This window comes from Pocillopora damicornis, chromosome 2 (assembly GCF_964200805.1).
Source record: "Pocillopora damicornis chromosome 2, jaPocDami1.2, whole genome shotgun sequence".
NCBI classification, from domain to species: Eukaryota; Metazoa; Cnidaria; class Anthozoa; order Scleractinia; family Pocilloporidae; genus Pocillopora; species Pocillopora damicornis.
The window spans coordinates 25911285-25934956 of record NC_142671.1 but is presented as its reverse complement, the minus strand read 5'-3'; the positions used below and the strand labels follow the sequence as shown (position 1 = coordinate 25934956).

At 37.0% G+C, this 23672-nt stretch overlaps 2 pseudogenes across 1 annotated transcript; both read left to right on the top strand.

Moving 5' to 3' along the window:
- Positions 1-10321: 10321 nt before the first annotated feature.
- On the top strand, positions 10322-13124 carry LOC149050505 (uncharacterized; annotated as a pseudogene).
- Positions 13125-17062: 3938 nt separating this feature from the next.
- LOC149050504 (uncharacterized) lies at positions 17063-20870 on the top strand (annotated as a pseudogene). Its single transcript, XR_016184174.1, has 4 exons — positions 17063-17101; positions 17334-17367; positions 18095-18103; positions 19606-20870. The product of XR_016184174.1 is annotated as an uncharacterized LOC149050504 (transcript).
- Positions 20871-23672: the final 2802 nt, after the last annotated feature.

The following is a 23672-nucleotide window of genomic DNA, read 5'->3' as shown; positions in this document are numbered from 1 at the left end:
CGAAATTTGTCTAATATGTTTCTTGCGCTGCAAAAGTTTGCTTTAAAAGAAGACAAGCTAGAGCTAAAATGTCATGATTAAAACTTGATGACCAAGAGAGACTTAGGATTTGATCATGAAGACATTTGTGAAAAACTTGAGATCTCATTTTTACATCACAGCAATCAATTCCAAACATCAATCAAGTTTTCTCTTTAGTTTTAAAGTTGAGTTGATTTTGTTATTGGTTATATTAAATGTTAATGTTTCTCCTCATCATCATGGACAAACTGTTTGTTCGACTCTTCAGCTATCGGTTCAACAAAGCTTGATATCAGGTCTCTTTCCCAGTTCCCAGCGTTTTCTTCTGTTGGCGGTTCAATGTCAACGTTTTGCAAGAACGACTGATCGACTCTCAACTGTTGAGCAAGAAGCGACAGTAGAATGTCGTCTTCATCTTCGTAGTCATCTTCTTCTTCGTCTGTCACAGGAAAGCCAGTGGTTTTGAAACACTTTATAAGTGTCGATGGTGCTGTTTCAGACCATGCCTTGGCTATCCAGTTGATAACCTCTAGTAAACTTATTTCTTAAAGAGTTCAGAAACACTTTCAGCCCTTTCGATCTTGCGTAAAAGCGATCGTAGTATATGTTTCTTGTATCGTGCCTTAAAGGCACGGAGAATCCCTCGATCAAGTGACTGTTAATGGGATGTTGTCTCTGCTGGAAGAAACTTCAAGGTTACGTTCGAGAGCTGACAGTCGCCAATTTAAGTTACTGGTAATTGCTCAAGCTTTATGTTTTTAAAACAACGAGGTTTCTGCGCCTTTCCGATAACCAACGGCCTGAGCTTTTCACCAGTGGCACTACATGCAAGCATAGTTGTAACTCTCTCTGTAAAATTTCATTGACGGCGAATTTTTTTAGCAGGGCTGGTTTCATTGCTTTAGCGTCGTGGTACAAAATTAAAATTTCATTCAGCTGATTCGTGCGTTTTACAGTGAATTGACACTAACTGGAAACTGAAATGGCTTCCTGCGAATTAGAGCAACAGCATGCGTTCTTTACCTTCTTAGTGAAAGGAAATTTTGCCCTTTACATTGTAAACAAGAGATCGCACGTTTCCTCGTAAACTTAAGGATACATATCTTTAATAATCCTGCACGACTCGGGTAATTTCCTCTACTTCTGAAAACGCAAATGATATTTGTCTAAATTTTTACTCAGCCCATACAATTACTTATAAAAATTCACTCCTTCCATTCTTACCTTCCACTTTATTTTCTGAGGTCATTAGCTCGCAGCCTCTTAGTTGATTACTATTTTTTTCTCTTTGTTGTCTTCTTGTATATGGCGCCTATTAACGATTTTTACCCCAAACCAGCACAAAAAGGAAAGATACTAAAACTACATGTCTAAAGAAGAAAGTTTGAGTGGTAATTTCAAACTGACAAGAGAAGTTGAGAGGAGAAGCAGGCCGCGACGAACGCTGACTATACCGTTAAAAGTCTTCTCATTATCTAAGTGGTACATCGTCACTGATAACGTAATAACAAAGGCCTAAAATAAGGAAGGAAAATTCGTTCTGGATCTGGTTAGATACTGACACAAATAAAGGAAAGGTCTCAGTAACTTTATATGATTAAACTACCACAGGAATTGGTAAAGAATACAACAGTTTAACAAGAATAACTGGTGAAGCATAAACATCGTAAATTTCTTTATACAGGTAAAACAGTATCAGCAGTACCTGTGAACATTGTGAGATGAAAATAAGGTTGTAAGACGCTATCATATCGAAAAGAAACTCGGCGATGTCATAGCTGCATCACAAAGTTCAGTTAGCGATAAATTATTCCTGAGAATAAAATTTTTGGATAACTTAACTGAAGAACTAAAAGCAACGGATGAAAATAAACCTGCTTCTTAAAATGTCTTATCATTTGATATTTGACATCGCTGAACGACAAATTGGTGAGATTCGTACAATTACGAACAATTTTGTAGACTGTTAGTCTGATTAGGCATCTAATACCTGTGTAGAGCGCGTAACACGAGTCAAAAAAACCCTTTCTACAACAACCAGTTACGACTCGACTCGCGGACGAACGATGCAGCGAAATAGATGACTATTCCAACAAGCAGACGGAATTTCACAAATTAATTCAACTGAAAAGAAAACCGATGTAGTCTGCGATAATAAAAGTGAACGTAGAACAGACTGAAAGACTCGCTGTATATTACTTCTTTCGTTTAGTACACGTTCTTTGTTGCTGTTTGTTTTGGAGCATCATATTGTGTCTAGTTGAAAGATAAATTCTTAAATACGTTACGTATTTGTACTTCACAAAGTGTTCACAGAGTTCTATACTACCTAGCTTGATCTTTCTTGTTTCTTTTTTTTTTAATTTTTTTTCCTAATGGTACGGATTCGTGTGCCAGAAAAAGCGTTTTTGGAAAGAGGAATTCCCTACCTGCATTACCTTCCTCTAAAAGGCCACATCTCTACAATGGCCAATTTTCTCTGTTCAAGGCGGCCGTTATAGAAAGGTTAGACTGTACTTCAGTTATTACCAGAATGTTATGTGGACCGTTTTGTAAAAGAGGTTATCACTTTACGGTCAAGTTACACCAAATTAAAACACGGATTCCTGCCCAAATCAACCGATTTAGATTTCCGTCGAATTCATGTATAATTTTTTTCAGATATCAATTCATAGCACATTTTGGACAACTTGGAGACTGAAAAGTGCACAGCTCAGGGGGATTACCAGCAAAACTCACTCACAGAGGGCCACGAACTGGTGAAGTTTTGTTTTCACAATTGCACCTTTTATTCTATCAGCCGCCTACTTGCAATAACTATGACTTCTAAATTAAGGTACTCTTTATTCTTTAAAAGAAAAACGTTTCTCTTCACGTCGACTCATTACAGAGATCAAGGGAGAGAGTGTATTTGAAGACACCAAAGGTACGTAAACAGGAAAGTTTCCCAGAGACCTACTCTACTCTACTAAGAACTCCTCTATCTACTTTGACTGTCGACTTTTAAAGTTTTCAAGATACATACACTATTTTTAAGATTTCTAAGATAAAAATGTTTGCCCGACTCTCCCGCTCTATTTTCGGTCGTTCTGGCGGTTCAAATCGCCAAGCCTGATTTAAAAAAACAGGCGTATGAGCCCTATCATTATTTTCACATTTCATCGAGGGCTCAAAATCCGAATGATCAGACCTCGAAATTGAACTGCTCTCACTCAAACGACTATCCACTGTATTTGCTCTGCTTAGTGTACACTTAGGACAGTTTCTAGAGCGAAAAAAGGCGCAAAGAGGCGTTCGAAGTACCCTGTGTCTGTTTCAATGTGTTACCTGAGGCCTTTAGACAGTACTCCGAAAGAATGACCTTTGAGCCTACCATTGTTGGAATAAAACGAAGTCAAATATGTGGAGTGAGTTCATGAAATTGTTTAAACACAATATAAAATCCTCAAATATCATAAAAAAAAATTATCTCGAAACCCTCTCCATATTTCAGATAAAATCACCCTTTCCATTAGTCAATTTATTCAGCCTCCCAAAGTAAAATTCGATACTGGTCTCTGCTATTCCTCACGCACAGTCAAAATATATTCTACTCGAAGGGACCTCCAGCAAGTAAAATTTATGCGCGCTTTATTTGATCTGCTGCCCTGGCGGTGACTCTGTTTAACGGTTAATTATTCAAGCGGTTAAACCAAAACATAAATTTACAAACAAAACTTCAAAATACAGCACAGCAAGAGAGAGAGAGAAAAATGGAATTGTCGAATAACAGGTGCATTTGTTGCTGGGTTACTTTAATTACACTGGATGCGACTTCAAATGTGATTTACGAATGAACTTATGCTTTCACGAGTGAAACAAAACAAAACTAACGGAAAAAACTGCTGCAAACGATTAATTTTTAACTTTAAATACTGGTTCAAATACATTATGCAAAATTGGAAAATTAAAACAACGTAAAAGGAAAATAACAGAGGACTTGAAGTCATGTGCTAACAAAGTGGTGTTTCGACCTTACACATAAATTACACCTTTAGTGTTACACACTTCATGTCGTGAAACAAAAAGCTCCGTTGAATTAATCTACATAGAAATGTTTTCCGAAAAGCATTATTTTCGTTCATCCGAGGCAAAGACGAAGTCTAAGTCTTCGGGCACAAGTCGAAGTTTTTGCGTCACTTTTTCCAAGAGTTGGCTGTTTATTTATTTTATTTTCAGTTTAAGCTACAATTTTCGAAAAACAAAAACAAAAAAAACGTCAAGAACCAACTAGAGTAGCCTATAAGACCGTACCTGGTGGTAGTAATCTTGGTGGTTTGAAACAGTTCAAAGGACGGACGGCCTGAGTATATGTTTATTAAGCCATTACGGATTAGAAATAGATTATTAGTTCAATCCAAGGTGACTGCGGTAGCCTATTGGTTAATTCGCCGGTCGAGGAGTGTGGGTTCGAGACCTGGCCTGGTCTTAGGCAACACACTTAGTTTTCACAGTGCCTTTCTTCACCGAGGTTAGCATTCAGAGAGGTTACATTCAGATGAACTGGTATCTCATTCAAGGGGGGGGGGGGGGGGGAGTAATAACACTCCTAGTCGCTTAATGCTATGGAAATGGGGATAAGCTTTATCTTAATGGGCCACTTAGCTCGAATACAGACTAAAACAACTGAGAGAGGGGAAGAGGGTACGTAACTTTTAATCTTAACGAGCTACCTGCAAAACTATTACATGATACAAGAGTCACGGTTGTCCGATATATGTAATCTTGTACGGTAACAGTCTTTCTAACCCTAATGGCGGTGTTGGTAGTTCTTTCATGAATTTTTAGAATAACCAGAAAATATTTGTTTAAATAATTGTTCGTTTTTTTTTGTTCTCCTAACAGTGGAGATCAAAGCGACTGGTTCTCTTGAGTTGCGTAGCTGCTAGCGACTCAAACTCCTTTATGTTACATATCTTTTTTTTGTTTTTGGATTTTGTAATTCTGTGAAACTCTTAAAAATAGCATCAACGAGGCAGGTAGTTTATCAAGAAGAAGACTTTCCCAAGTTCCACAAAGAAAACTTAGCTTCAAAATACACTCTTTTAAAACATTTCTTATCAGTTTTCCGGGTTACCTATGTTAGCAGAGATGTTAGATCGAATTTTGTCCACATGTAGATATTATTCGAGCGAGGAAAACGCTGCCGATGGAAAGTGGTAATATCCCGGTCCTTTCATGCTTTGCGAACAGGTAGCACGGTACCAGCACTACCTGTGAATATTGTGTGATTAAAAATTGGGTTGTAAAACGCCATCATATCGAGAAGAAACAGTAACACGAAAGTGTCATGGCTGCGTCGCAAAATGAATGTCGAAATAATCATTGCTAGGGGAAGACAATTTTGAAAAACTTAACTAATCAACTAAATCCAGCGGATACAAAATTGCAAAAGTAAATAAGCTCTTTAACACATGCTTTAGTGTTTGGTGTTTGTAATCGCTTATTGGCTCAATTGTACAGTTGCGAACGCTTTGTTAGACGGCAGTTAGTCCGATTAAATACCACGATTGGAAATATAAAACTTGTGTAAAGTGTGTATCATATACCGAAAAGACCCTTTCTTCAACGACCAGTAATCACTCGCAGACGAACGACTCAGCGAAATAGGCGACTGCTACTCCCTCAAGCAGAAAAACACTTCACAACCTACTTTAACTAAAGAGGACACCAATTTAGTCTGCAATACTAAAAGTGAACGTAGAACAAACTTAGATTCACTGCATTAAATTATTTCCTTTGTAAACCCTTTTTTTTTCTTCAGTAAATCACTCGCGGACGAGACGGCAGTTAGTCCGATTAAATACCACGATTGGAAATATAAAACTTGTGTAAAGTATGTATCATATACCGAAAAGACCTTTTTTCAACGACCAGTAATCACTCGCGGACTAACGACTCAGCGAAATAGGCGATAAAGGGGTATAAGTGGTGTAAATATGCATAAAATTGGAAAAATTCGGATTTGAAAAGTTCATCTCAACTGACCAGACTGACGTGTTGTAAACAGTTTCGTTTTCTATTCAGAAGGCTCTTTGGGTAGAAATTCGTAAACAGGCTCCCTGTTTAAAGATATTTCGAATTCATTCTTATTCAGTTTGAAATTTAGAAGCCGGAATTTACACCAGTTAAAAATGGGATGTTTGACTTGAAGGCACTGAATTTGAACCAAACGCGCAAACTTTAAGATAGAAAAAAGCAAATATATAATACACGCCACTGAAAAGAAGACAACTGATAAACAAACTCGAAAGACTGCTTCATTGTAAGGCTCAAAAATTACTTCAAGTGGTATGTAAAGAAACATCCATCATTAACTTATAGAATCATTTAAAGCTTGGAGTGAAATATAGAGTCTTAAGTCCACGTTCGTCGTAAGCCCCTTCATTTTAGAGACAGTCTTTAAAAATTTAAACCTTTGAAAAAGCTATCATTTTTAAACTACCGGTTCGTTAACAAGAACTTGGGAGACGTTCAAGCAGTGCTACAATACAACTTAACTGACACGTGAGGGTGCGCTTTTGTTTTAGATGCCCTTGTGTTAATTCAATTTTTTGTAAGAATGATCATCACTTAGTCTTGAATAGGGATGGGCCTTTGTCCAACACACTTCTATCTGATGAGTCTGCCTCAGTCTTAGCACAGAGTGTTGTTTAGCTTTTCGAGTTGATAAGCACAGGTTGAAACTCATTAAAAGTCATTCAATACCTATTTATAGGACGTCTTTCATGTAACATAAACAAATTTGACATAACTTTTAAGTTGTATCTTTAACTTGCCACTCATTCCGAGTCACTGCCAAAGGATCCTTGTTACGGGCAAATGATCACCGATGTCTCTCTAGTTGCAATTCGTTGATGTCAGTAAACTGCAATTAAACCTCCCTTTACTGTCATTTCTTTCACCTTTGAAAATAATAAAGTTAAGTAAGAGTAAGAGTTGAATTGGTTTTAATTCGTACATCATTCATTCTCTGTGGCTATTATGATGGTACAGTGCTTAAGTTCAAGGTCTAGCCCTACCACGAGGTTTGCATATGGAAAATGGGGTTTCTTTAATCAAACAAGCAAGCAAATACCTCCAAAAAATACAACAAAAAACAACCATTTTTAATGGATTGATTTTTTTAATTTTAATTAATTTAATTTTTTTTAATTTTTAATGATTTTTAATGGAATTTTTCAAGAGTTAGTGGTCGTAGAAAATAAATGACAAATGAATAGAGGGGGTAAGTTTCTAAAGAAACTGTGGTGCTGCGTCGGTGGGAGAGTATACCAGGTAATTTAGTGTTAACAACTGAGTTGAAAACGTAAATTGGCCACCGTAAAGGGTAAAAAAGCTGACGTTTCGAGCGTTAGCCCTTCGTCAGAGCGATTGGAGGAATTGTGGGTTGTGTGTGGGTTTATATGTAGAAAGTTAGTAAGAAGTTAGTATTTTTTTATGGTACTCGTCAAAATACAGACAGTTATGGTAGTCGGATAATAACTCTTGGATATCATTTACAAAGCGAGATGGTCACACGGTCGAGGCATACAGAATTGCATACAGCATGTTTCCTTTATTGAAGAGCAAGTGAACGCCCCATCTTCCGTAACGCGGCAATTCGTTGTGCTAGCTTCGCGCAAAGATCATCAGCATGTAATTCAAATGTAAGCTAACTAACAACCGTCACCCGAGTACCTTGTGTTAGCTCAGTTCTTGTAGGAGCTTAGAAGAGTTCAAATGAAGTTGTAGATAAGAAAATTCCCGCTGTTTTTAAAAGAAGCATCGTTCTGTTCCTGAGCGCCGTTTTTGAGCTAAGGCAGGAAAACTCCTGTAATCAAGCAAATAATTTTATAATATAAATGCTCCTTTGCTGTTATGATGATTATTTAAATTTTAAAATTGCTAAATGATTTCTTCGAGTCATTCCTTCAGTAAAGAACTAGGTTGAGTGTAACTATCCGTGATGATAAAAACGTAATTATAAATTTATATTCGAAAACATTCGCAGTCGTTGGAAGTTCATTTCGTGCTTACTCAGCGTTTAGAATTTTCGTCCTCTTCCGAGTTGTCGTGAGTCATTGATCTGGTACCGAAATTACGGTACGAGGACGAGGCTAGGTGCGAAGTCTTTCTCATCGGTATTGCTGCACCTTTCTTGCAAATATCAAACAGTTCTGTTACTATAGATACTTAGACCTAAAACGAACATATCCCCCTCAGAACATCACTGTAAGTGATCATTTCTGAAAGATTTTTTGTTGTGTGACATCAGGGAAACGGACCTTGATCATTCTCTTTTGCCCGCGATAACTTTGTCCATCCTTGATTTTATGTTGCATTAAAATACAATCCCGGCTCTAAAATTTATGAGCCCATTGTCTATAAGTTCAATTGGAAAGTCTCTATTAAACCGAGTGAAAGGAGAGTTGATAGACAATAAGCAATGTGTATTTCTGATCATCTAGACACGTCACCATATAGCGCTACAAGGGATCAATACAGGATAATGGAACAGTGATTGGAGTCGTTTGATCAGCTTGGGTGGATCTTAGACGGAGTAATGTATTTATTTTAACGTGTCACCCTATCAGCGATAAGTAATGATTTCTTCCCAAAGATACCCTACTTTTCAATGTTTTTTCAAGCCTATGCCGTTTGCCACATATTATAAGGAGAATTATATTTTCAAAACGATTTCCATTTTCATTACAACTTGAATTGCTACGCTGTAAAACAGGTTCATTTTGCTTTAGAAAGGTGTCGCATCCAATACCGACAAGATTACTCTATAATGAATTACAAATCGTCTTTTGAACTAACGAGGCTAAGATTCCAAGAAAAAAAGGGAAACGCTTATTGCGAAAGGTTCAAATACTGACACGTTCTGAAAATAGGGAAGTTTTCCTCTCCAGATCACTGCACAAGCTGTGAAAACAGGGTTTTGCCTTCACAAATGAACGGACGGACGGGGACAACTCTTAAAAACTCTTCTGGGTAAAGACTTTCCTTGGGGGCACTCGCTGGCTGCGGGAAGGTAACCGGAATCTATTACGGTTGCTGACTATCCTTGAGAGAATGACTAACAACGACAGGGTTGGCTCCAACGTAGATTTATTCTGCAAGCTCTACTACAATTTTGACCAGAACGGACCTGGCCAGGGCTGGTTCAACCCCGTTCTTCTCTCTCTTCTCTTCTCCTCACTTCTCTCCTTTTTTTTTTTTCTTTTAAGCTTTACAGAACAGTCCTATTTAAGCCTAACGTACATGGATAACGTAATTCCATGAATAATCTAAAGAATCATGTAATCTACTACACTATTGGCTAAGTAGGAATTTCGCCTTTTACAACATTAATTACTCTAAAGAGTTCCGGTGGATAACAGTTACACAAAAGGACATGACAGGTGGCTGTTACAGTTTAACACTAATAACAACTGTTTACGGGTGACTGAAGGAGAACTGGTAGCGTTTACGCTTTGCTGAACTGAGCTTTCTACGTTGAATATTGTATTTTTTTAAGCGCAAGCATGAAAGAACTCGATAACTAAAAATCCTATCGTTACAAAGCTAAAGATGTTTTGAGAGGAAGTTCATCGTAGTCGGTCAGTTGGCATATCATAATCCATGAACTACACATTCTCATTGTGCATTATAAACACTATTGACAAAAGAAGCTGTTGAACATCCTGAATTTTCCTGTTCTGAGGCAAAGTAAACAGAGATTGAAATTTGTTTTCTTTATGGTGACTGATTCGTCTACTATTTCATATCGAAGGGCGCTGAGAGTGAAAATGTTCCGTTGGCTCTTGCCTTGCAAAATCACAGAACAAATATACTAACCAGGTCATGAAAATGGTAACCTGGTTTAAATAGATTGCTTCTGCATCGGAATTTCAGTGAAAGTTTGAGACTTAAGTTAAGCTCGATCGTGTAATTTCCCATATTTTCCTAGCGTTTCTAACACTTTTCGCTTGTACTGAAAACACTTTCTACAGAGTCAGTGAGCAGCAACAAAACCAAACTGCTGTGCCCTACAAGCTCGATACTTTAAAGATGGGGAGTAAAACTCGCAACAAAAATCTTTCTTTGTTGAATACATGAAAAGAAGAAAAAGATGGACAAAGATGGTTTACTTATCGATTTTTGAATGAAAAAGTTTTTTCTTTTCAATATCAAAGTCAACTGTTTATCTATCTACCTAACAGCAGAACTCTTTTTTAGGCAAGAAATAAATTGCAATGTAGTTTTTTTCATTCAAACTAAATATTCGATAAAGATGGAAAACAAATTTTTCAAAGTAAATTCCTTCACAAATGAAATTGGTACGAAACAGTCATTATTTCTCACCAGGTTGGGGGGATTTTGAGGGAATCGCAAGGTTTCTAGGGGGAACGGGGGGGAGGGGGGAGTTTGTCGTTAGTATTAAAGTTTCCAGGCGGAAATGTAGAAAATTGACTGCCAATAAACTGCAATTGGGGGAACAAATATGGAGGAAATCCTAAGAACTACCTTTATCTCGATACATTGATCATAAGCCTGCCGGAATTTTTAATTATCACAAGACTGAGTTTTCATCAAAAGCAAATGGAACAGTTTAGACATCAAGTTTTACTGATGAGCGCAGCATGATCAGAGCTTGGGAAACAATATCTACAAAATGAAATAGGTACAGCACGATGAAACTCTAAAATTCACTCTTAAGTGTCTCAACACCACTTCTTTGATGGATTAATTTTAGCGCACTATATCATGTGTTCCCTTGAAAATAACCAACTATTTTCCAAACATTTAATGATATTCAATTTTCGTAACATTGTAGGTTAACGTACCAACTTCACGGCCCTTCAAAAACACACCCTAGATTTAGGTTCGTGTGCCTGTAGCTGTAAAACAGGTTTCTCTGACCCCTATATTTTACCCTTAAATTACAATCATTATATCGACATTCGTCTTTCTGCTATGTTTAAGAAATTCTCCAATACATGCCATGGTGAGCACCCATTATACGAAGCGAAAAAAAAATTGAGCTGGCTTAAAACTGAATCTTCAGATTTCTTTCATAAGATTGCAAACTATATACTACAATACGGTGATCAAAAATTACGATGAACAGTAACATTTTTTTAGTAACAGGCACCTAACACAAAAGGCCAGAGGCCTTTTTCAGAAACTGTAGAGTTGCTATGACCTAAATTGTTTTATAAGAGAACTTGGGAAACATTTAAGCTTTTGTGAGGCCAGTTCCCTTGAAACGAAAAGAAAACTGTCTCAGGTAAGATACATCAAAACAATGGTGAAACCTTTTAAGAGGGGATTTTAACAAGCAACAGTACATTAAAAGTAAATTACGTTAACTATTTGTTTTTCTTTCGTCAGAAAATGTTCTACTGGTCTCCAATTCTTCGAGAAAGTTCAAGACTTGCCAACCAGAGAAGCTGCAGCTTTTCAACATTTTACCTTTAATAGAAGTCTGTTCCTCACGTTTGGGTACTATTATGGAGATGTCCACAAATACAAGACAAACTTCATGATTTATAACATGGATGAATCGACTGAAAAACTCACTTTGTACAAGACCCTGCAAACTGGAGGTGCATATGGAGGTGCATATGGCGTTGAGTACTTTTCTATCGCTGATAAACATTTCCTTGCTGTGGCTAATCAATGATTACTTCACTCGTGAAATTCTTTTTATCAAATAAACTACCATGATGGAAGTACCTACTTAAAAAAATCAGTCATCTACAAATGGCGTCAAGTTCATTAAGTTCCACAAAATAGCAACTAAATGTGCCTTGCGGTTTGTGGTATTTCAGAAATTACCAACAAAAGGAGTTTCACACATCAAGTTCTTTACATCAAATAGGGAAAAATACCCCACAGTGGCAAACTATTATGATGGAAGTACCTACTCAACAAAGTCAGCCATCTACAAATGGAATGGTGTCAAGTTCAACAAGTTCCGGGAAATAGCAGCTGAAGGTGCTATGGGATGTACGGCATTTGAAATGAACAATGTCACTTACATCACTTTCGCCAACTATTACGACTATCGTCAGAAGCATACTGTTCATTCCTCTGTCTTCAAATAGTCAGGGGTACACTTTGTCAAGCTACAGTCTCTCCAAACTCACGCGGCATATGACGTGAAGTCGATTCGTTTATCTACAAATGAGATGGTACCAAGTTCGCTATTTTCCAATCCATCCCTACTCGTGCATCCCTCGCTTGGCATCCTTTCGTGATCAACGTAGTACCAAGCCTCTATTTGGGCATATTATAGTATTCGTTACACCCGCCTTCTACTTTTCTCTCAATCCTTCCTTTTACTCTTTTAGAAAAAACAGGGAAGACGTTTCACTTCTATTTTGCGATCTAACTTCTTATGCCCTTCTGTCAAATAAGGACTTGGCACTTATGAAAGACAAACAAAAGGGAGGAAAAAAGACGATAGGCTTAAGTTGTAACCACGCCTCGCCTTCGATTCTAACTTGTCACTTTTGCTTTTCACACAGGATACCCAGCACAGGACAGAATACGCCTATAATTTTCGTATTATAATCAAACTATCGCAAAACAAAATGATTTGAAATGACTTATTTCGTCGTCGTTTCGCCGCCACATTTGTAACATTGTCATTTCAGTTTAGATACAAGTCGCACCAAATTATGGCATTCCTCGAAACGCTAACCTTTTTTTTCTCCTTTTATTCACTCAGAAACTGCAAATGTTTATATACTGAGAATCACAGTTGAGTTATTTATAATTAACGACCGGAGGAAACATTGATTTGGTAATTTTCTGCAAACAATTCAAGTAAACAGAGGAAAAGGCTGAGCGGAAGGATCCATGATTCACCAAGAGAACCTATTCCATAAATTTACTGAAGAAGGTTTTAGAATTAGTGTATAGTTAAAGTATAATTATCAAATAAGGAAAGTGGGCAAAAACAAAATGATTTTGAATCGTTTCACGAGTTCCTCTCTCTAGTAAACTACACAGACTTATAAGTGATCTCCATCGATTTTCACTTCGACAATATTCAATCACAGTTTGGCTCTGGATAAGACTGTTATGAAATAAAGCAACAAAGGGAAGGCTCTCTCGTTCTTCTTCTAAAACAGTATGGTTCTAAATGTTCCATGTTTCTTGTGTATATTTAAAAGGCATCGTTATATTGTCAAGCCGCCCTGCTCTCGAGCTGAGACAGCAAAACTCCTACAATAGAATAATAATTTTATGTTTTGAATGCTCTTTTTTCCATTGTAATTCATGTTTTATATTTTCCAAATTATTTCTCCGAGTTATTCCTCCAGGAAACAAGTAGATCGAGTGTAAGTTATCGATGATGATATAGACATCATTAGAAATTTATAGTCGAAAGTATTTGCAATTGTCGAAAGTTCATTTCTTGTTTACTAAGTGGTTAGAGATGTCCGTTCAATTTTTATTTTTTAATATAAGTTGTTTGGCACTATGATATTTCTGGTTTTCTTTTAAATAGATATTTTAAAACAAAAATGATTGATTTATTGATTGAGAAACTTACATATGACAGACATTCATACCTCTTCTTCATCTCCTTCACATCCAAAGGACACAACTCATAAATGTTACTTCTCATTGTGAACAAACTATCAATCAGTCTTCTGAATATCCGCCGCTGGTCTATCTAGACCAAGTAAACCAAACAATGTTTACTTGTGCTTTTCAAAGCATCCATCAGGGATACACATAATGTAAAATTGAATTATTTGTTACACAAATTAGTTCTCCGCCAACAAAGTCGGCACGATTGCGTAACCTTCCTTTGTCTAATAATTGTAAAGCGACGGTCAAATTTTTCAGGAAGAAACGCTGAGCTCTCACTCACCAAAAAGAAGGCCTGTACTTGAGGATAGAGTCAAATCAGCTAGAATATCTTTTCTGTGACGAAATTATAAAAGAACAAATAACAAAAAAAGATATTTTCTCCGAAAAAACCGAAGTTGCATGTTGATCTCGTGTTCACAATTGTGTTTGATCACAAACTAGTTTACTCTCAAAATAGATTACCACACTTAAGATCAGGAAAGCGTATCTCTTAAAATGATGACAAAATAGGTTTCTTGACTGTGGATTTTTGCCAACTTATTTAAAAATAGCTACAGTGCCGAAGCGGTTAATGGGTAAAAAAATATTGGTCAGTTAAAAAGGGAATGTTTATTCGAGGTAAGTGGGCAATTATTTGAAAATCTTGCGAAATGCCCTCCGTTTCGCTAGAACCTAGCGAAAATATCGATTCTATTATGGTTCTGAAGAACCAAATCTGTGAAATGTTTACATTTTGATTCAACGCCAACATCACCCTCTTCAAATATCACTATAAGCAATTTCTATTTCTGATCAGCTGGACACGTCAGCATAGCGCTACACGGGATAAACACAGAAAAATACGCATATAGCATTCAATATCAACAAGGTTACCTCATAATGAATTACACGTCATCTTTTTAATAAACCAGGCTAAGGAGGCAAGAAATAAAGTAAAACTCTTTAAAAAAAAGGTTTGTCTCATAAACACTGCTCTATTGGGAAAATTGTTTTATTTAAAGGAAACTTTATTATTATGCGACTGATAATATTTGTTAGTTAATATGATAATTAGATAAACTAAGTCTCGTCAGTCGCTTTTAATAGTTGGGGTACAGTGTTCTCATCTACGGTTGCGGTCAACCGCTTTTTTTTTCCTTCCAAACTTGCTGCATTAAATGACGACGTTACAATCACATTAAGCTACACGAGAACGGTTTTAACAAAAAGGTGCACACTTATTTTCTAAATCCACTACAATTTACTATCTTTATTATATTCTACTTTCAACCGTGTTTTATATTGAATGAAGTTGCTTGTTTCTACTCAGTAAAAGCAAACGAGAATTTCCTTTCAACTCACAGCATTCATATCAACCATCATTTTTGAAAAATTCCTTAAAATGATGTAAAGCGAGCTGAATTCTTGCTATGGAAACCTTTCCTTCCACAGAACAAAACATTAATATTTCTTTTTAACAACAGTTATTAGTGAGAATTTACTTAAAGACCAAGCAACTCGTCTTCACTGAAAGGGTCTAAATTCTCCATACCAGACCACTCTACAAGATAACGATGTTTTAAGGAGACATAAGAAGTTCATCGTAGTCGGTCAGTTAGCATATCATAATCTATAAACTACAATTGTGCATTGTAAACACTACTCACAACACAAGCCCTTAAACACCCTGAATTTTCCTGTTGTGGGGTAAAATAAACAGAGTTGGAAAGTTGTTCCCTGTATGTTGACTGATTCGTCTGCCATTTCATATCGGAGGGCGCTGAGAGGGAGAATATTTCGCTTATTCTTTGTGTTGGCTCTTGCCTTTTTGTTTAGTTCCTTCGCAAAATCACAGAACAAATCTGCTAATCAGGTAACCAAATCGATAACTAGGCTTGAAGTTATTGTAGTCGAATCAGAATTCGAGTGAAAGTGAGAATTTTGTGTTATGTTCGAGCGTGTAACTCTCCAAACATCCCCTCGATTTTATAACTTATAAGTCCACTGTTCGTTTTTACTAAAAATCTCTCGACAGAGTCATGGAACAGTGACAAAATCAAACTGCTGTGCTTCACAAGCTGCATACTGTAAAGATGGTGGGTAAAACTTCGACCAATAATCGCACCTTGTTCAGTACATTTATAATTACCTAAGAATAATAGAAAAAATACTTTAATACTTGTAAAACGCATTTATCTATTGACATCAGCTCATATGGGCGAGAAAGAAAGAAATTCGAGTTTCTTCACTGATGTTCAGTTTCTGTTAATTTCGGGACAAAACGGTGAGTGTGCGAAAGTTACTTTATGGTTCATTCATCGAGTTATTGACTTAAAAATGAATAACTTTTCGCGATAAAAATAAACTGTTTATTTACCTTTCTAACATAAGAAAATTAATTTGCTTTCTTTATGCAGGAAAAGACGGACGCGATGGAATAAACGGTGATGTAGTTATTTATTCAAAAGAGAACATTTAATCGTGACGTTACCAAAATCCTCGGGCTGACTCACTGACTGGTCTTTTATAGGAGTTTAGGGAGAAAACAAAAACCCAAACCTATTAACGTGATGATTATTTGTATCAAGTTAACATTACAACGAGTTGAATGACTGAAAATTAGTGTAAATAATACATTTTTTGAGAAACTAAGGTATAACATGTGAAACCATTTACAAATTTGAAACAAAAAAGGATCACGTAGAAGATGTAATTGTTTAAGACGTGACTTTTGTTGCTGTTTTCATTTTTCGGCGTTTTCACATTTTGTACTGATCGCCAATATTTTCAACATAGGACGAGATGGACGCGATGGGACAATTGGAGCAAAGGTTATATATCTTTAAAATTAAAATGTAACCATTATTTAAAAAATGACATTGAAACGAATTTAAAGAATACAATTGCGTTGAGCTGTATATGACGTACCTCTTCTTGTTAGTCGTGTACTCATAGAACATCAATCAAACAGTTGTCGTGGTTACGGGAGATTATTTCCATTCCTTTTAACTCATCCAGGGAGAGAAAGGTGAATCAGGCACGTATGGTGTGAATGAAAATGCTGGCATCAAGGTATGAAAAATTTATTTTTAGCATATATAATTTAAAGAGGTGATAATCTTTGTACTATTAACTGCAAAAAGTTAAGTGATTTTCTGGCTAATTTTTCTTTGGCTTTGATCTGACTGACACTTCAACTGTTGCCAATTATTTGGGCAAGGGCATCTTTCAAAAGAAAGTTTTGATAGATGTATATAGAAAATTATTTCGTCCAACACAGCTTATAAGGTAAACTTGAAAAACGTTAACTTCTCAAAGATGTTTAATAACAAATAGCAAAACATGTTCTCCCCTTCAAGTCCATCCCATAAAACCTTTTTTATTAGCTTGCTTTTTCATCGAGAGCGAGAAAGGATCTGTTGGACAGAAAGGATCACTGGGACTAAAAGGACAGAAAGGAATGCCGGGAACATGTGATGACCTGGTATGGAAAGATTTAATGGATAGAAAATCATCAATTAAAAGTGTAACAGTCCTTGTGTACTTCTTAAGTAATAACATATTATCACAAGTAATTTGCTGCTTTTTGTTTTATTACTATTGTTATTATTATTATTATTATTATTTATGCTTTTTTGCAGTTATTGTGTGATGTCCTTAGGCATACACAAGCATGAAACGATAATGATTACAAGATTTTTAATGATTCTTTGCAGAACTCCTCGTCATCCTCCGGGGAAAGAGAGTGTTGTAAAGTTGATAGCAATAATTTTTCACTTGTTTTCATGGCTACTGTCTTCTATAGGAGGCAAGACCACACATGTCGTCGAAATGAGTGAGTGAGTGAGTGAGTGAGTGAGTGAGTGAGGGAGTGAGTGAGTGAGTGAGTGATGGTAACAATAGAATTCCGATCTTAATCCAATTTTTACCCGATGTTCACTGTGCTACTTATTCTTTATTCCGGAATACTATAGACATCTCACAATGATTTCAGGTTGGTGCATTGAAAAAAAAGCTTTTCTCTACAGAAATATATCATATGGTGTAATCGACGCATCATGGAAACTTCGAGAAAACCTCTTTTTCTTGGAAGGGGGAGTATTTTATCGTTTGAATCAGCGAATTATGCCCAATAGATCCGAAGATATATCTTTTTCCGTTCTTGCCGTGACACTACAAAAGATGATAAACATCTCAAAATAATTTCACAATGGTCTAACCGGCATGTTATTGAAAACAAGGCTTTTCCTTGCAGAAATATTTAAGTAGGTTTTATCTGCACATCTACTTTGTAAGTGAGACAAATCTTGTACAACACTCCCTTCCAGCATCATTGTGTAACCTCCAGTTCTTTTCAATGCTATAGAAATTGTGATATATCACTAGCCACATGCAATCTTAAACAACTCATTTCTTCAATGTTGATGTTTAAGTGCGCAGTAAAACGCCTTTTTTTCAATTTAAGTGCAAGCTGAAGGCGTAGTTGGTTGGAACACGCGTTTTGCTTGATTTATTTTAATGATAAATGTTTCTTAGTGCACAGTAAAACACCCCTTTTAAGTTTAAGTTTAGTAAAAAGATGAAGGTACAAACTATGTTTTGTTGAAGAATACTTCAATTTGGACGTATGATAGTAATGTGATAATCTGTACGAAAAGTTTCTGAAAGTTGTAAGCCCAAGAAACAGTTCTAACTATATTTTCTGACACTAGCTACTTTTTTTATTCGTGCTATACTGTTTTTGGCCAATCAATTTTTTTTCTATTGCCTCTGCTTAAATTAAAGCTTTCAAGGAATTCTCGTCATAATTTACAAAAAGCGTTAAAAACGCCTTCTAAATGAAAGCTGAAATCGCGGACAGGAAACATGATTGCCATAAGTCTCGGGTAGACATATACTTTGTAAGTGGTTTTCGTTCCAATGAAAATAGGATTCTTAACAAACTCTTGAGTGAAAATCCTGTTTGTTGCCTCTGTTTTAAACATAATAGAGGCATAATAGACGATAGATTTTTGACCAATAAGAGCGCCCATTGTGTGTCAGTTATGTTAAGATCAGCCAATCCCTCTATTCGCAGAAATGAACTGATTAAACACAGATTTCCAATTTATCGGAGATGTTCAGCCCCTCTACATTTTCCAAAGCAAATTTTAACAATATTGTGCATAAAATCGGCCGATGAAGGGGAAAGGATAAAATTAGTCCGGTGGAACAAAACCTGGGAAATAATAGCTTGCACAATGCAATGAGTTCGACTTTTTGAGACATCTTTAGCCAATTCAAAGACGCTCGACCCATCTTCTTTGATGGATGTATTTTACCTCAGTTGGTCATGTGATCTCTTGAGAATGGCATAAAAAAAAAAAAACCAAATATCCACTGATCTCTTAATAATCATGTATTCATTTTTATGACACTAACTGGCAAGAATACGGAATTTTAGAAACACCCTTTATTGGAGCTTAATGTGCCTGCGGCTAAAAGAGGGGTTCGACGACCCTCAAATTTTATCATTGAATTGTAATCAGAACAGTGTATCAATATTCATCTTTCTGCTATAAAAATCTTTACATGCGATTTAAAGCCCCCTAAATGAAGCAAAAAAAATCGGTTGGGCCAAGTCGTTCTATTTTCTATATAACTCTGAAAACAAATTCGTGTTCTGATTTGCTGATTGCAAAATAGTGATAGAGAATTAAAGTCATTGGGCTTGTTTTCGAGTTACAGGAAAATAAAGTGAAAAAAGGAAGTTGTCCTAGAGGATGGAATGTTGCTTCGGTAACATTAGTGTTAAACAATTGTTTAACAACAGTTTCGCATGTCTTATAGAAATCTTCCGAAAAAAAGGAAACTGTTGAAGCTTCGGTACGTTAAAATATGGTGATTGAAAACAACGAAACCCTTTTGAGCTGCCTTTAAAAGACGAATAACCAGAAACAACGAATGAGAGGTAAACTCTGTTAACCCTTTGTTTTGTTTTCATCAAAGAATGTTTCACTGGTCTCCACTTCTTCGAGAAAGTTCAAGACTTGCCAACCAGAGGAGCTGCAGCTGTTCAAAATTTTACCATTAGTGGAAGTCTGTTCCTAACCTTTGCCAACTATCATGAAGATAATTACAAATACAAGACAAGCTCCGTGGTTTACAAGATGGATGAACCGACTGAAAAATTCACACTGTACCAAACCCTGCAAACTAGAGGTGCATATGGCGTTGAGTACTTTTCTATCGCTGATAAACATTTCGTTGCTGTGGCTTCTCATTGGGATGGTACTAACCAACTTGCCTCTGTACTCTTTCAGTGGAATGGACAGCAGTTTGTGGTATTTCAGAAATTACCAACAAAAGGAGCTGCAAACTTCAAGTTCTTCACATTAAATAGAGACAAATATATCTCACAGTGGCAAATTATCACGATGGAAGTACCCACTCAACAAAATCAGTCATCTACAAATGGAATGGCGTCAAGTTCAACAAGTTCCAGGAGATAGCAACTGAAATTGCCAAGGGATGTACGGCATTTGAAATAAACAATGTCACTAACATCGCTTTCGCCAACTATTACAACTCTCAACAGAAGTATTCTGTTCAGTCCGCTGTCTTCAAATGGTCAGGAGGACACCTTGTCAAACTACAGTCTCTTCAAACTCACGGGGCATTTGACGTGAAGTCTATTAATATCAAAGGTCACACATTCCTCCCTTTTGCCTGCCACTACTCTGGAAGTTCCTACAACATTGACTAGTTTATTTATAAATGGGATGGTACTAGGTTCGTTCTTTTCCAGTCCATTCCTACTCGTGGAGCCTTTGCATGGTGTCCATTCGAGATCAGCGGTCATACCTACTTGGGTTTGGCCAATTACTACGACAGCAGCCAGAAATACAACGCACAGTCAGCTGTATACCTGGCCTTTGGAGCAAAGTTCGTCAAGTATCAAGAGATTTCCACTCATGGAGCTCGGGATATGACATCATTTGAGTACAAAGGTAACACTTATCTGGCAGTGGCAAACTACCGCAATCAGAAGTACAACATAAACAGCGCTTTGTACAAGTGGGTGTAAAAATAAAGACAAAAGACGAAAAGCGTAATGACTAAGAGTCTTGGCTGTTTATGCATTGCTGTAGTGATAGCATTTTCGAAGAAAAAGGTTCTGATTTAGGGATAGTCAAAATTGATATCTTTGATAAATGAGTGTTTATCAGCCCCTTTAAGAGTAAATTAACAATAAAGCTGTGCATTTAACATGATACTAAAGTCTGGTTTCTTTCTAATTTTGATTGAGTAAATAGCTTTCACTTTTATTGATAAAAGTTAATCCCAACAACAGTAATATCAGATACGTTCAATATACTTAAATGAACTAAAATACCCACAGCTTATCTGTTGTGTGTATGTGTTTTGTCACAGAAATCACATCTCCTCCCACCCCCACCCCCTAATGAATTCTTTACAGAGAAGAAGAGATTAGGGATGATATTTCCATCGTGATCACTAGGTTACCATAACAACATCACAGCCTTGAAATAGCCACAAAACGTCCGCTTTATCAGTTTTAAGACTGGAAATTTGTGCGGACAAGTATCCCATTCTCTTTTACAATAAAGTTCGGATATAACGCGCGCTGTGGTCGAAAGAGCGTGCTCTATGAGAATATAGATCATAGAGCTGAGCTAAAGCTGTCACGCCATCTGCCAAATGGACTATGTCCTACTTTTCCGGGGACTTTTCTCTAGCTTTTTTTTGTTAATTGAAAGTGAAATTTCGAAACAAGCGAGCCGGCAAGTAGCAACAGAACAACCAAACAAAGGTTTATAAACATGACAGGCGCCGTAATTGACGTTATCATAACATGAGCAGATACGAAAACCCTCCAAGAGAAAACGAAATGGACAGTCCGAGTTTTGAAGGTTTTCACGCTCATTTAGATTGCAAGCTTACGAATGGTAATAAAATTCAAACACAGCTAACACTCGTATAGTATATAAAGTTCGAGTTCAAGAACAAAACAGAACAAAACAGGATTGATAAAAAGTATAGCCAAAGTGGCATAACTGTTATAATTCATACTAATCATGACGGTGTCAGAGCGACTGCGAACATGCGGAGGTCCAACGTGGCTAGCTCGGAGATCGCTAGTGAAGCAAGCCTCAGAAATTACATCGAATGCCCTTCGAGTGCGTTGAGTGGTGAAGGCCACATCAGTCACTGCAACCGAGTTTTACGGCTCTGTCATCCCGAGCAATCTTCATGTTCCAGGGAATTCGGCTGTCGTTCATTCGTAAAACTGGCCTTGAGCAGTTTGTTTACTATTTGTTTGAAAAATCAAGGTAAATTAAAATCTTTGTTACGCAAATAATAGCTTGAACTATTTAAAACGGTTTAAGCTATTATCCACACCGATTATCTGCAACCCTCTATCCACAGCTGCAAAGGATGTTGAACTTCAGCTTGAAGTAAAACGAGTAATCAATCATTCCGACGGGAAAACCTGTATTTTAAGGCTCTTCGATGCAGATAGTCCGTAGAACTCTTTAGCCCAACTGGGTGGACACGAAAGCACGGTGGTCAGCGAGTTCGAAACACCATAAGAGAATGTCCATGACCCTCAGTCGAGTTAATCGTTTTAATTTGAAACCAGAGGTGAAATAATAGATGTTAAGTCGCCACTTCTGGCTGCAGAAACTGCCTCCAGTAGAATGAAAATTTATTAATTAACCAGTCTAAAAACCCTCTACTACCTTCCGCCGCTCTAGTTTTTGCATGTGGAAACATAGGATCTACGTCTAGATGCACCTTAAAGAAGCGTTCATATGTTGTCGAGAGCGGCCAAGAACAATTGACTTTACAGCTGCTGCTTTAAGTTTGAATTTAATTCAACAGCAACACTTTCTTGATCTATAATTACTAACGTTTTCCCTTGGTCGATAAAACCCCATTGTAAATTTCGAACAAACAACTAAAGGCTGGTGTGATTTTTGACCAATTCCGTTCCAGATTTTTCTTGAATTCATGTTGATATCCAATTTGATTTAATGTTAAATAAATCTGTTTCAAAATCTCGGAAATTCTTTCTTTCTGAGGTCCAGGCGAAACGCAAAAAGAGCGAACTCTGCGGTCATCCAAGTCTTTGTGGCGAGAAGAGCGGCCTAAGCCCGCAAAGAAAGAGTGGATAGATATAACAAAAACTGCGGTATTTGTACCTACTCCGCACCTGAAGCCTCCTACGCCTGAAAAGCCTCAAAATGAAAGAAGTGTTTGAATTATGCTACCGCTATACACAGTAAGCACACGGTTGACTGCCGGAGGTGGAAAACTGGAAACCTTTCTCCGATACAGTTTCCCATACACCTGTGGAAGGGCATCGAAGGGTTAAACTGAAGTATAAACAGGCTTGCTACACAGTGGATCAGTTAACGTAACCAGGATTTTGTTCTAATTCCTCATTTGAACAAGCATGTCGGGCGATGATGAAGGTCATGCGAAATTATTTTTAGTTCGCGTGAGAACTTAATAGTTTTATTCAGAGTTGTTCCATATAGCATAGGTCTCAATCTGAACCTGGGAATAATACCTGTCAGTAGCAATCTACTAGCGATATAACATAGGTGTTGCAATCTGATTGGTTTCGCTATTCGCTGTCTTTAACAAATAGATCTATTTGCTTGCGTTTCTGCAGTAATAGATCAAAAATGACGTCAAAGTGTGGTAAGAACAAAAGACAAAGAAATAAAGGGGGTTAGTTTCTTAAGAAATTGTGGTACTGCGTCGGTTGGAGAGTATAATGGGGTAATTCAGTGTTATCGACTGAGTTGGAAACGTAAATCGGCCACCGTAAAGAGTTTAAAGGCTGACGTTTCGAGCGTTAGCCCTTCGCCAGTCGCTCAGACGAAGGGCTAATGCTCGAAACTTCAACCTTTAAACTCTTTACGGTGGCCAATTTACGTTTTCAACTCAGTTGATAACATTAAACTACCCAAATAACAAAAGAAATGGCACACGAGGTGCAGCCGAGTGTGTCAATGATGTTATTACCGCGTCTTATTTTGCAC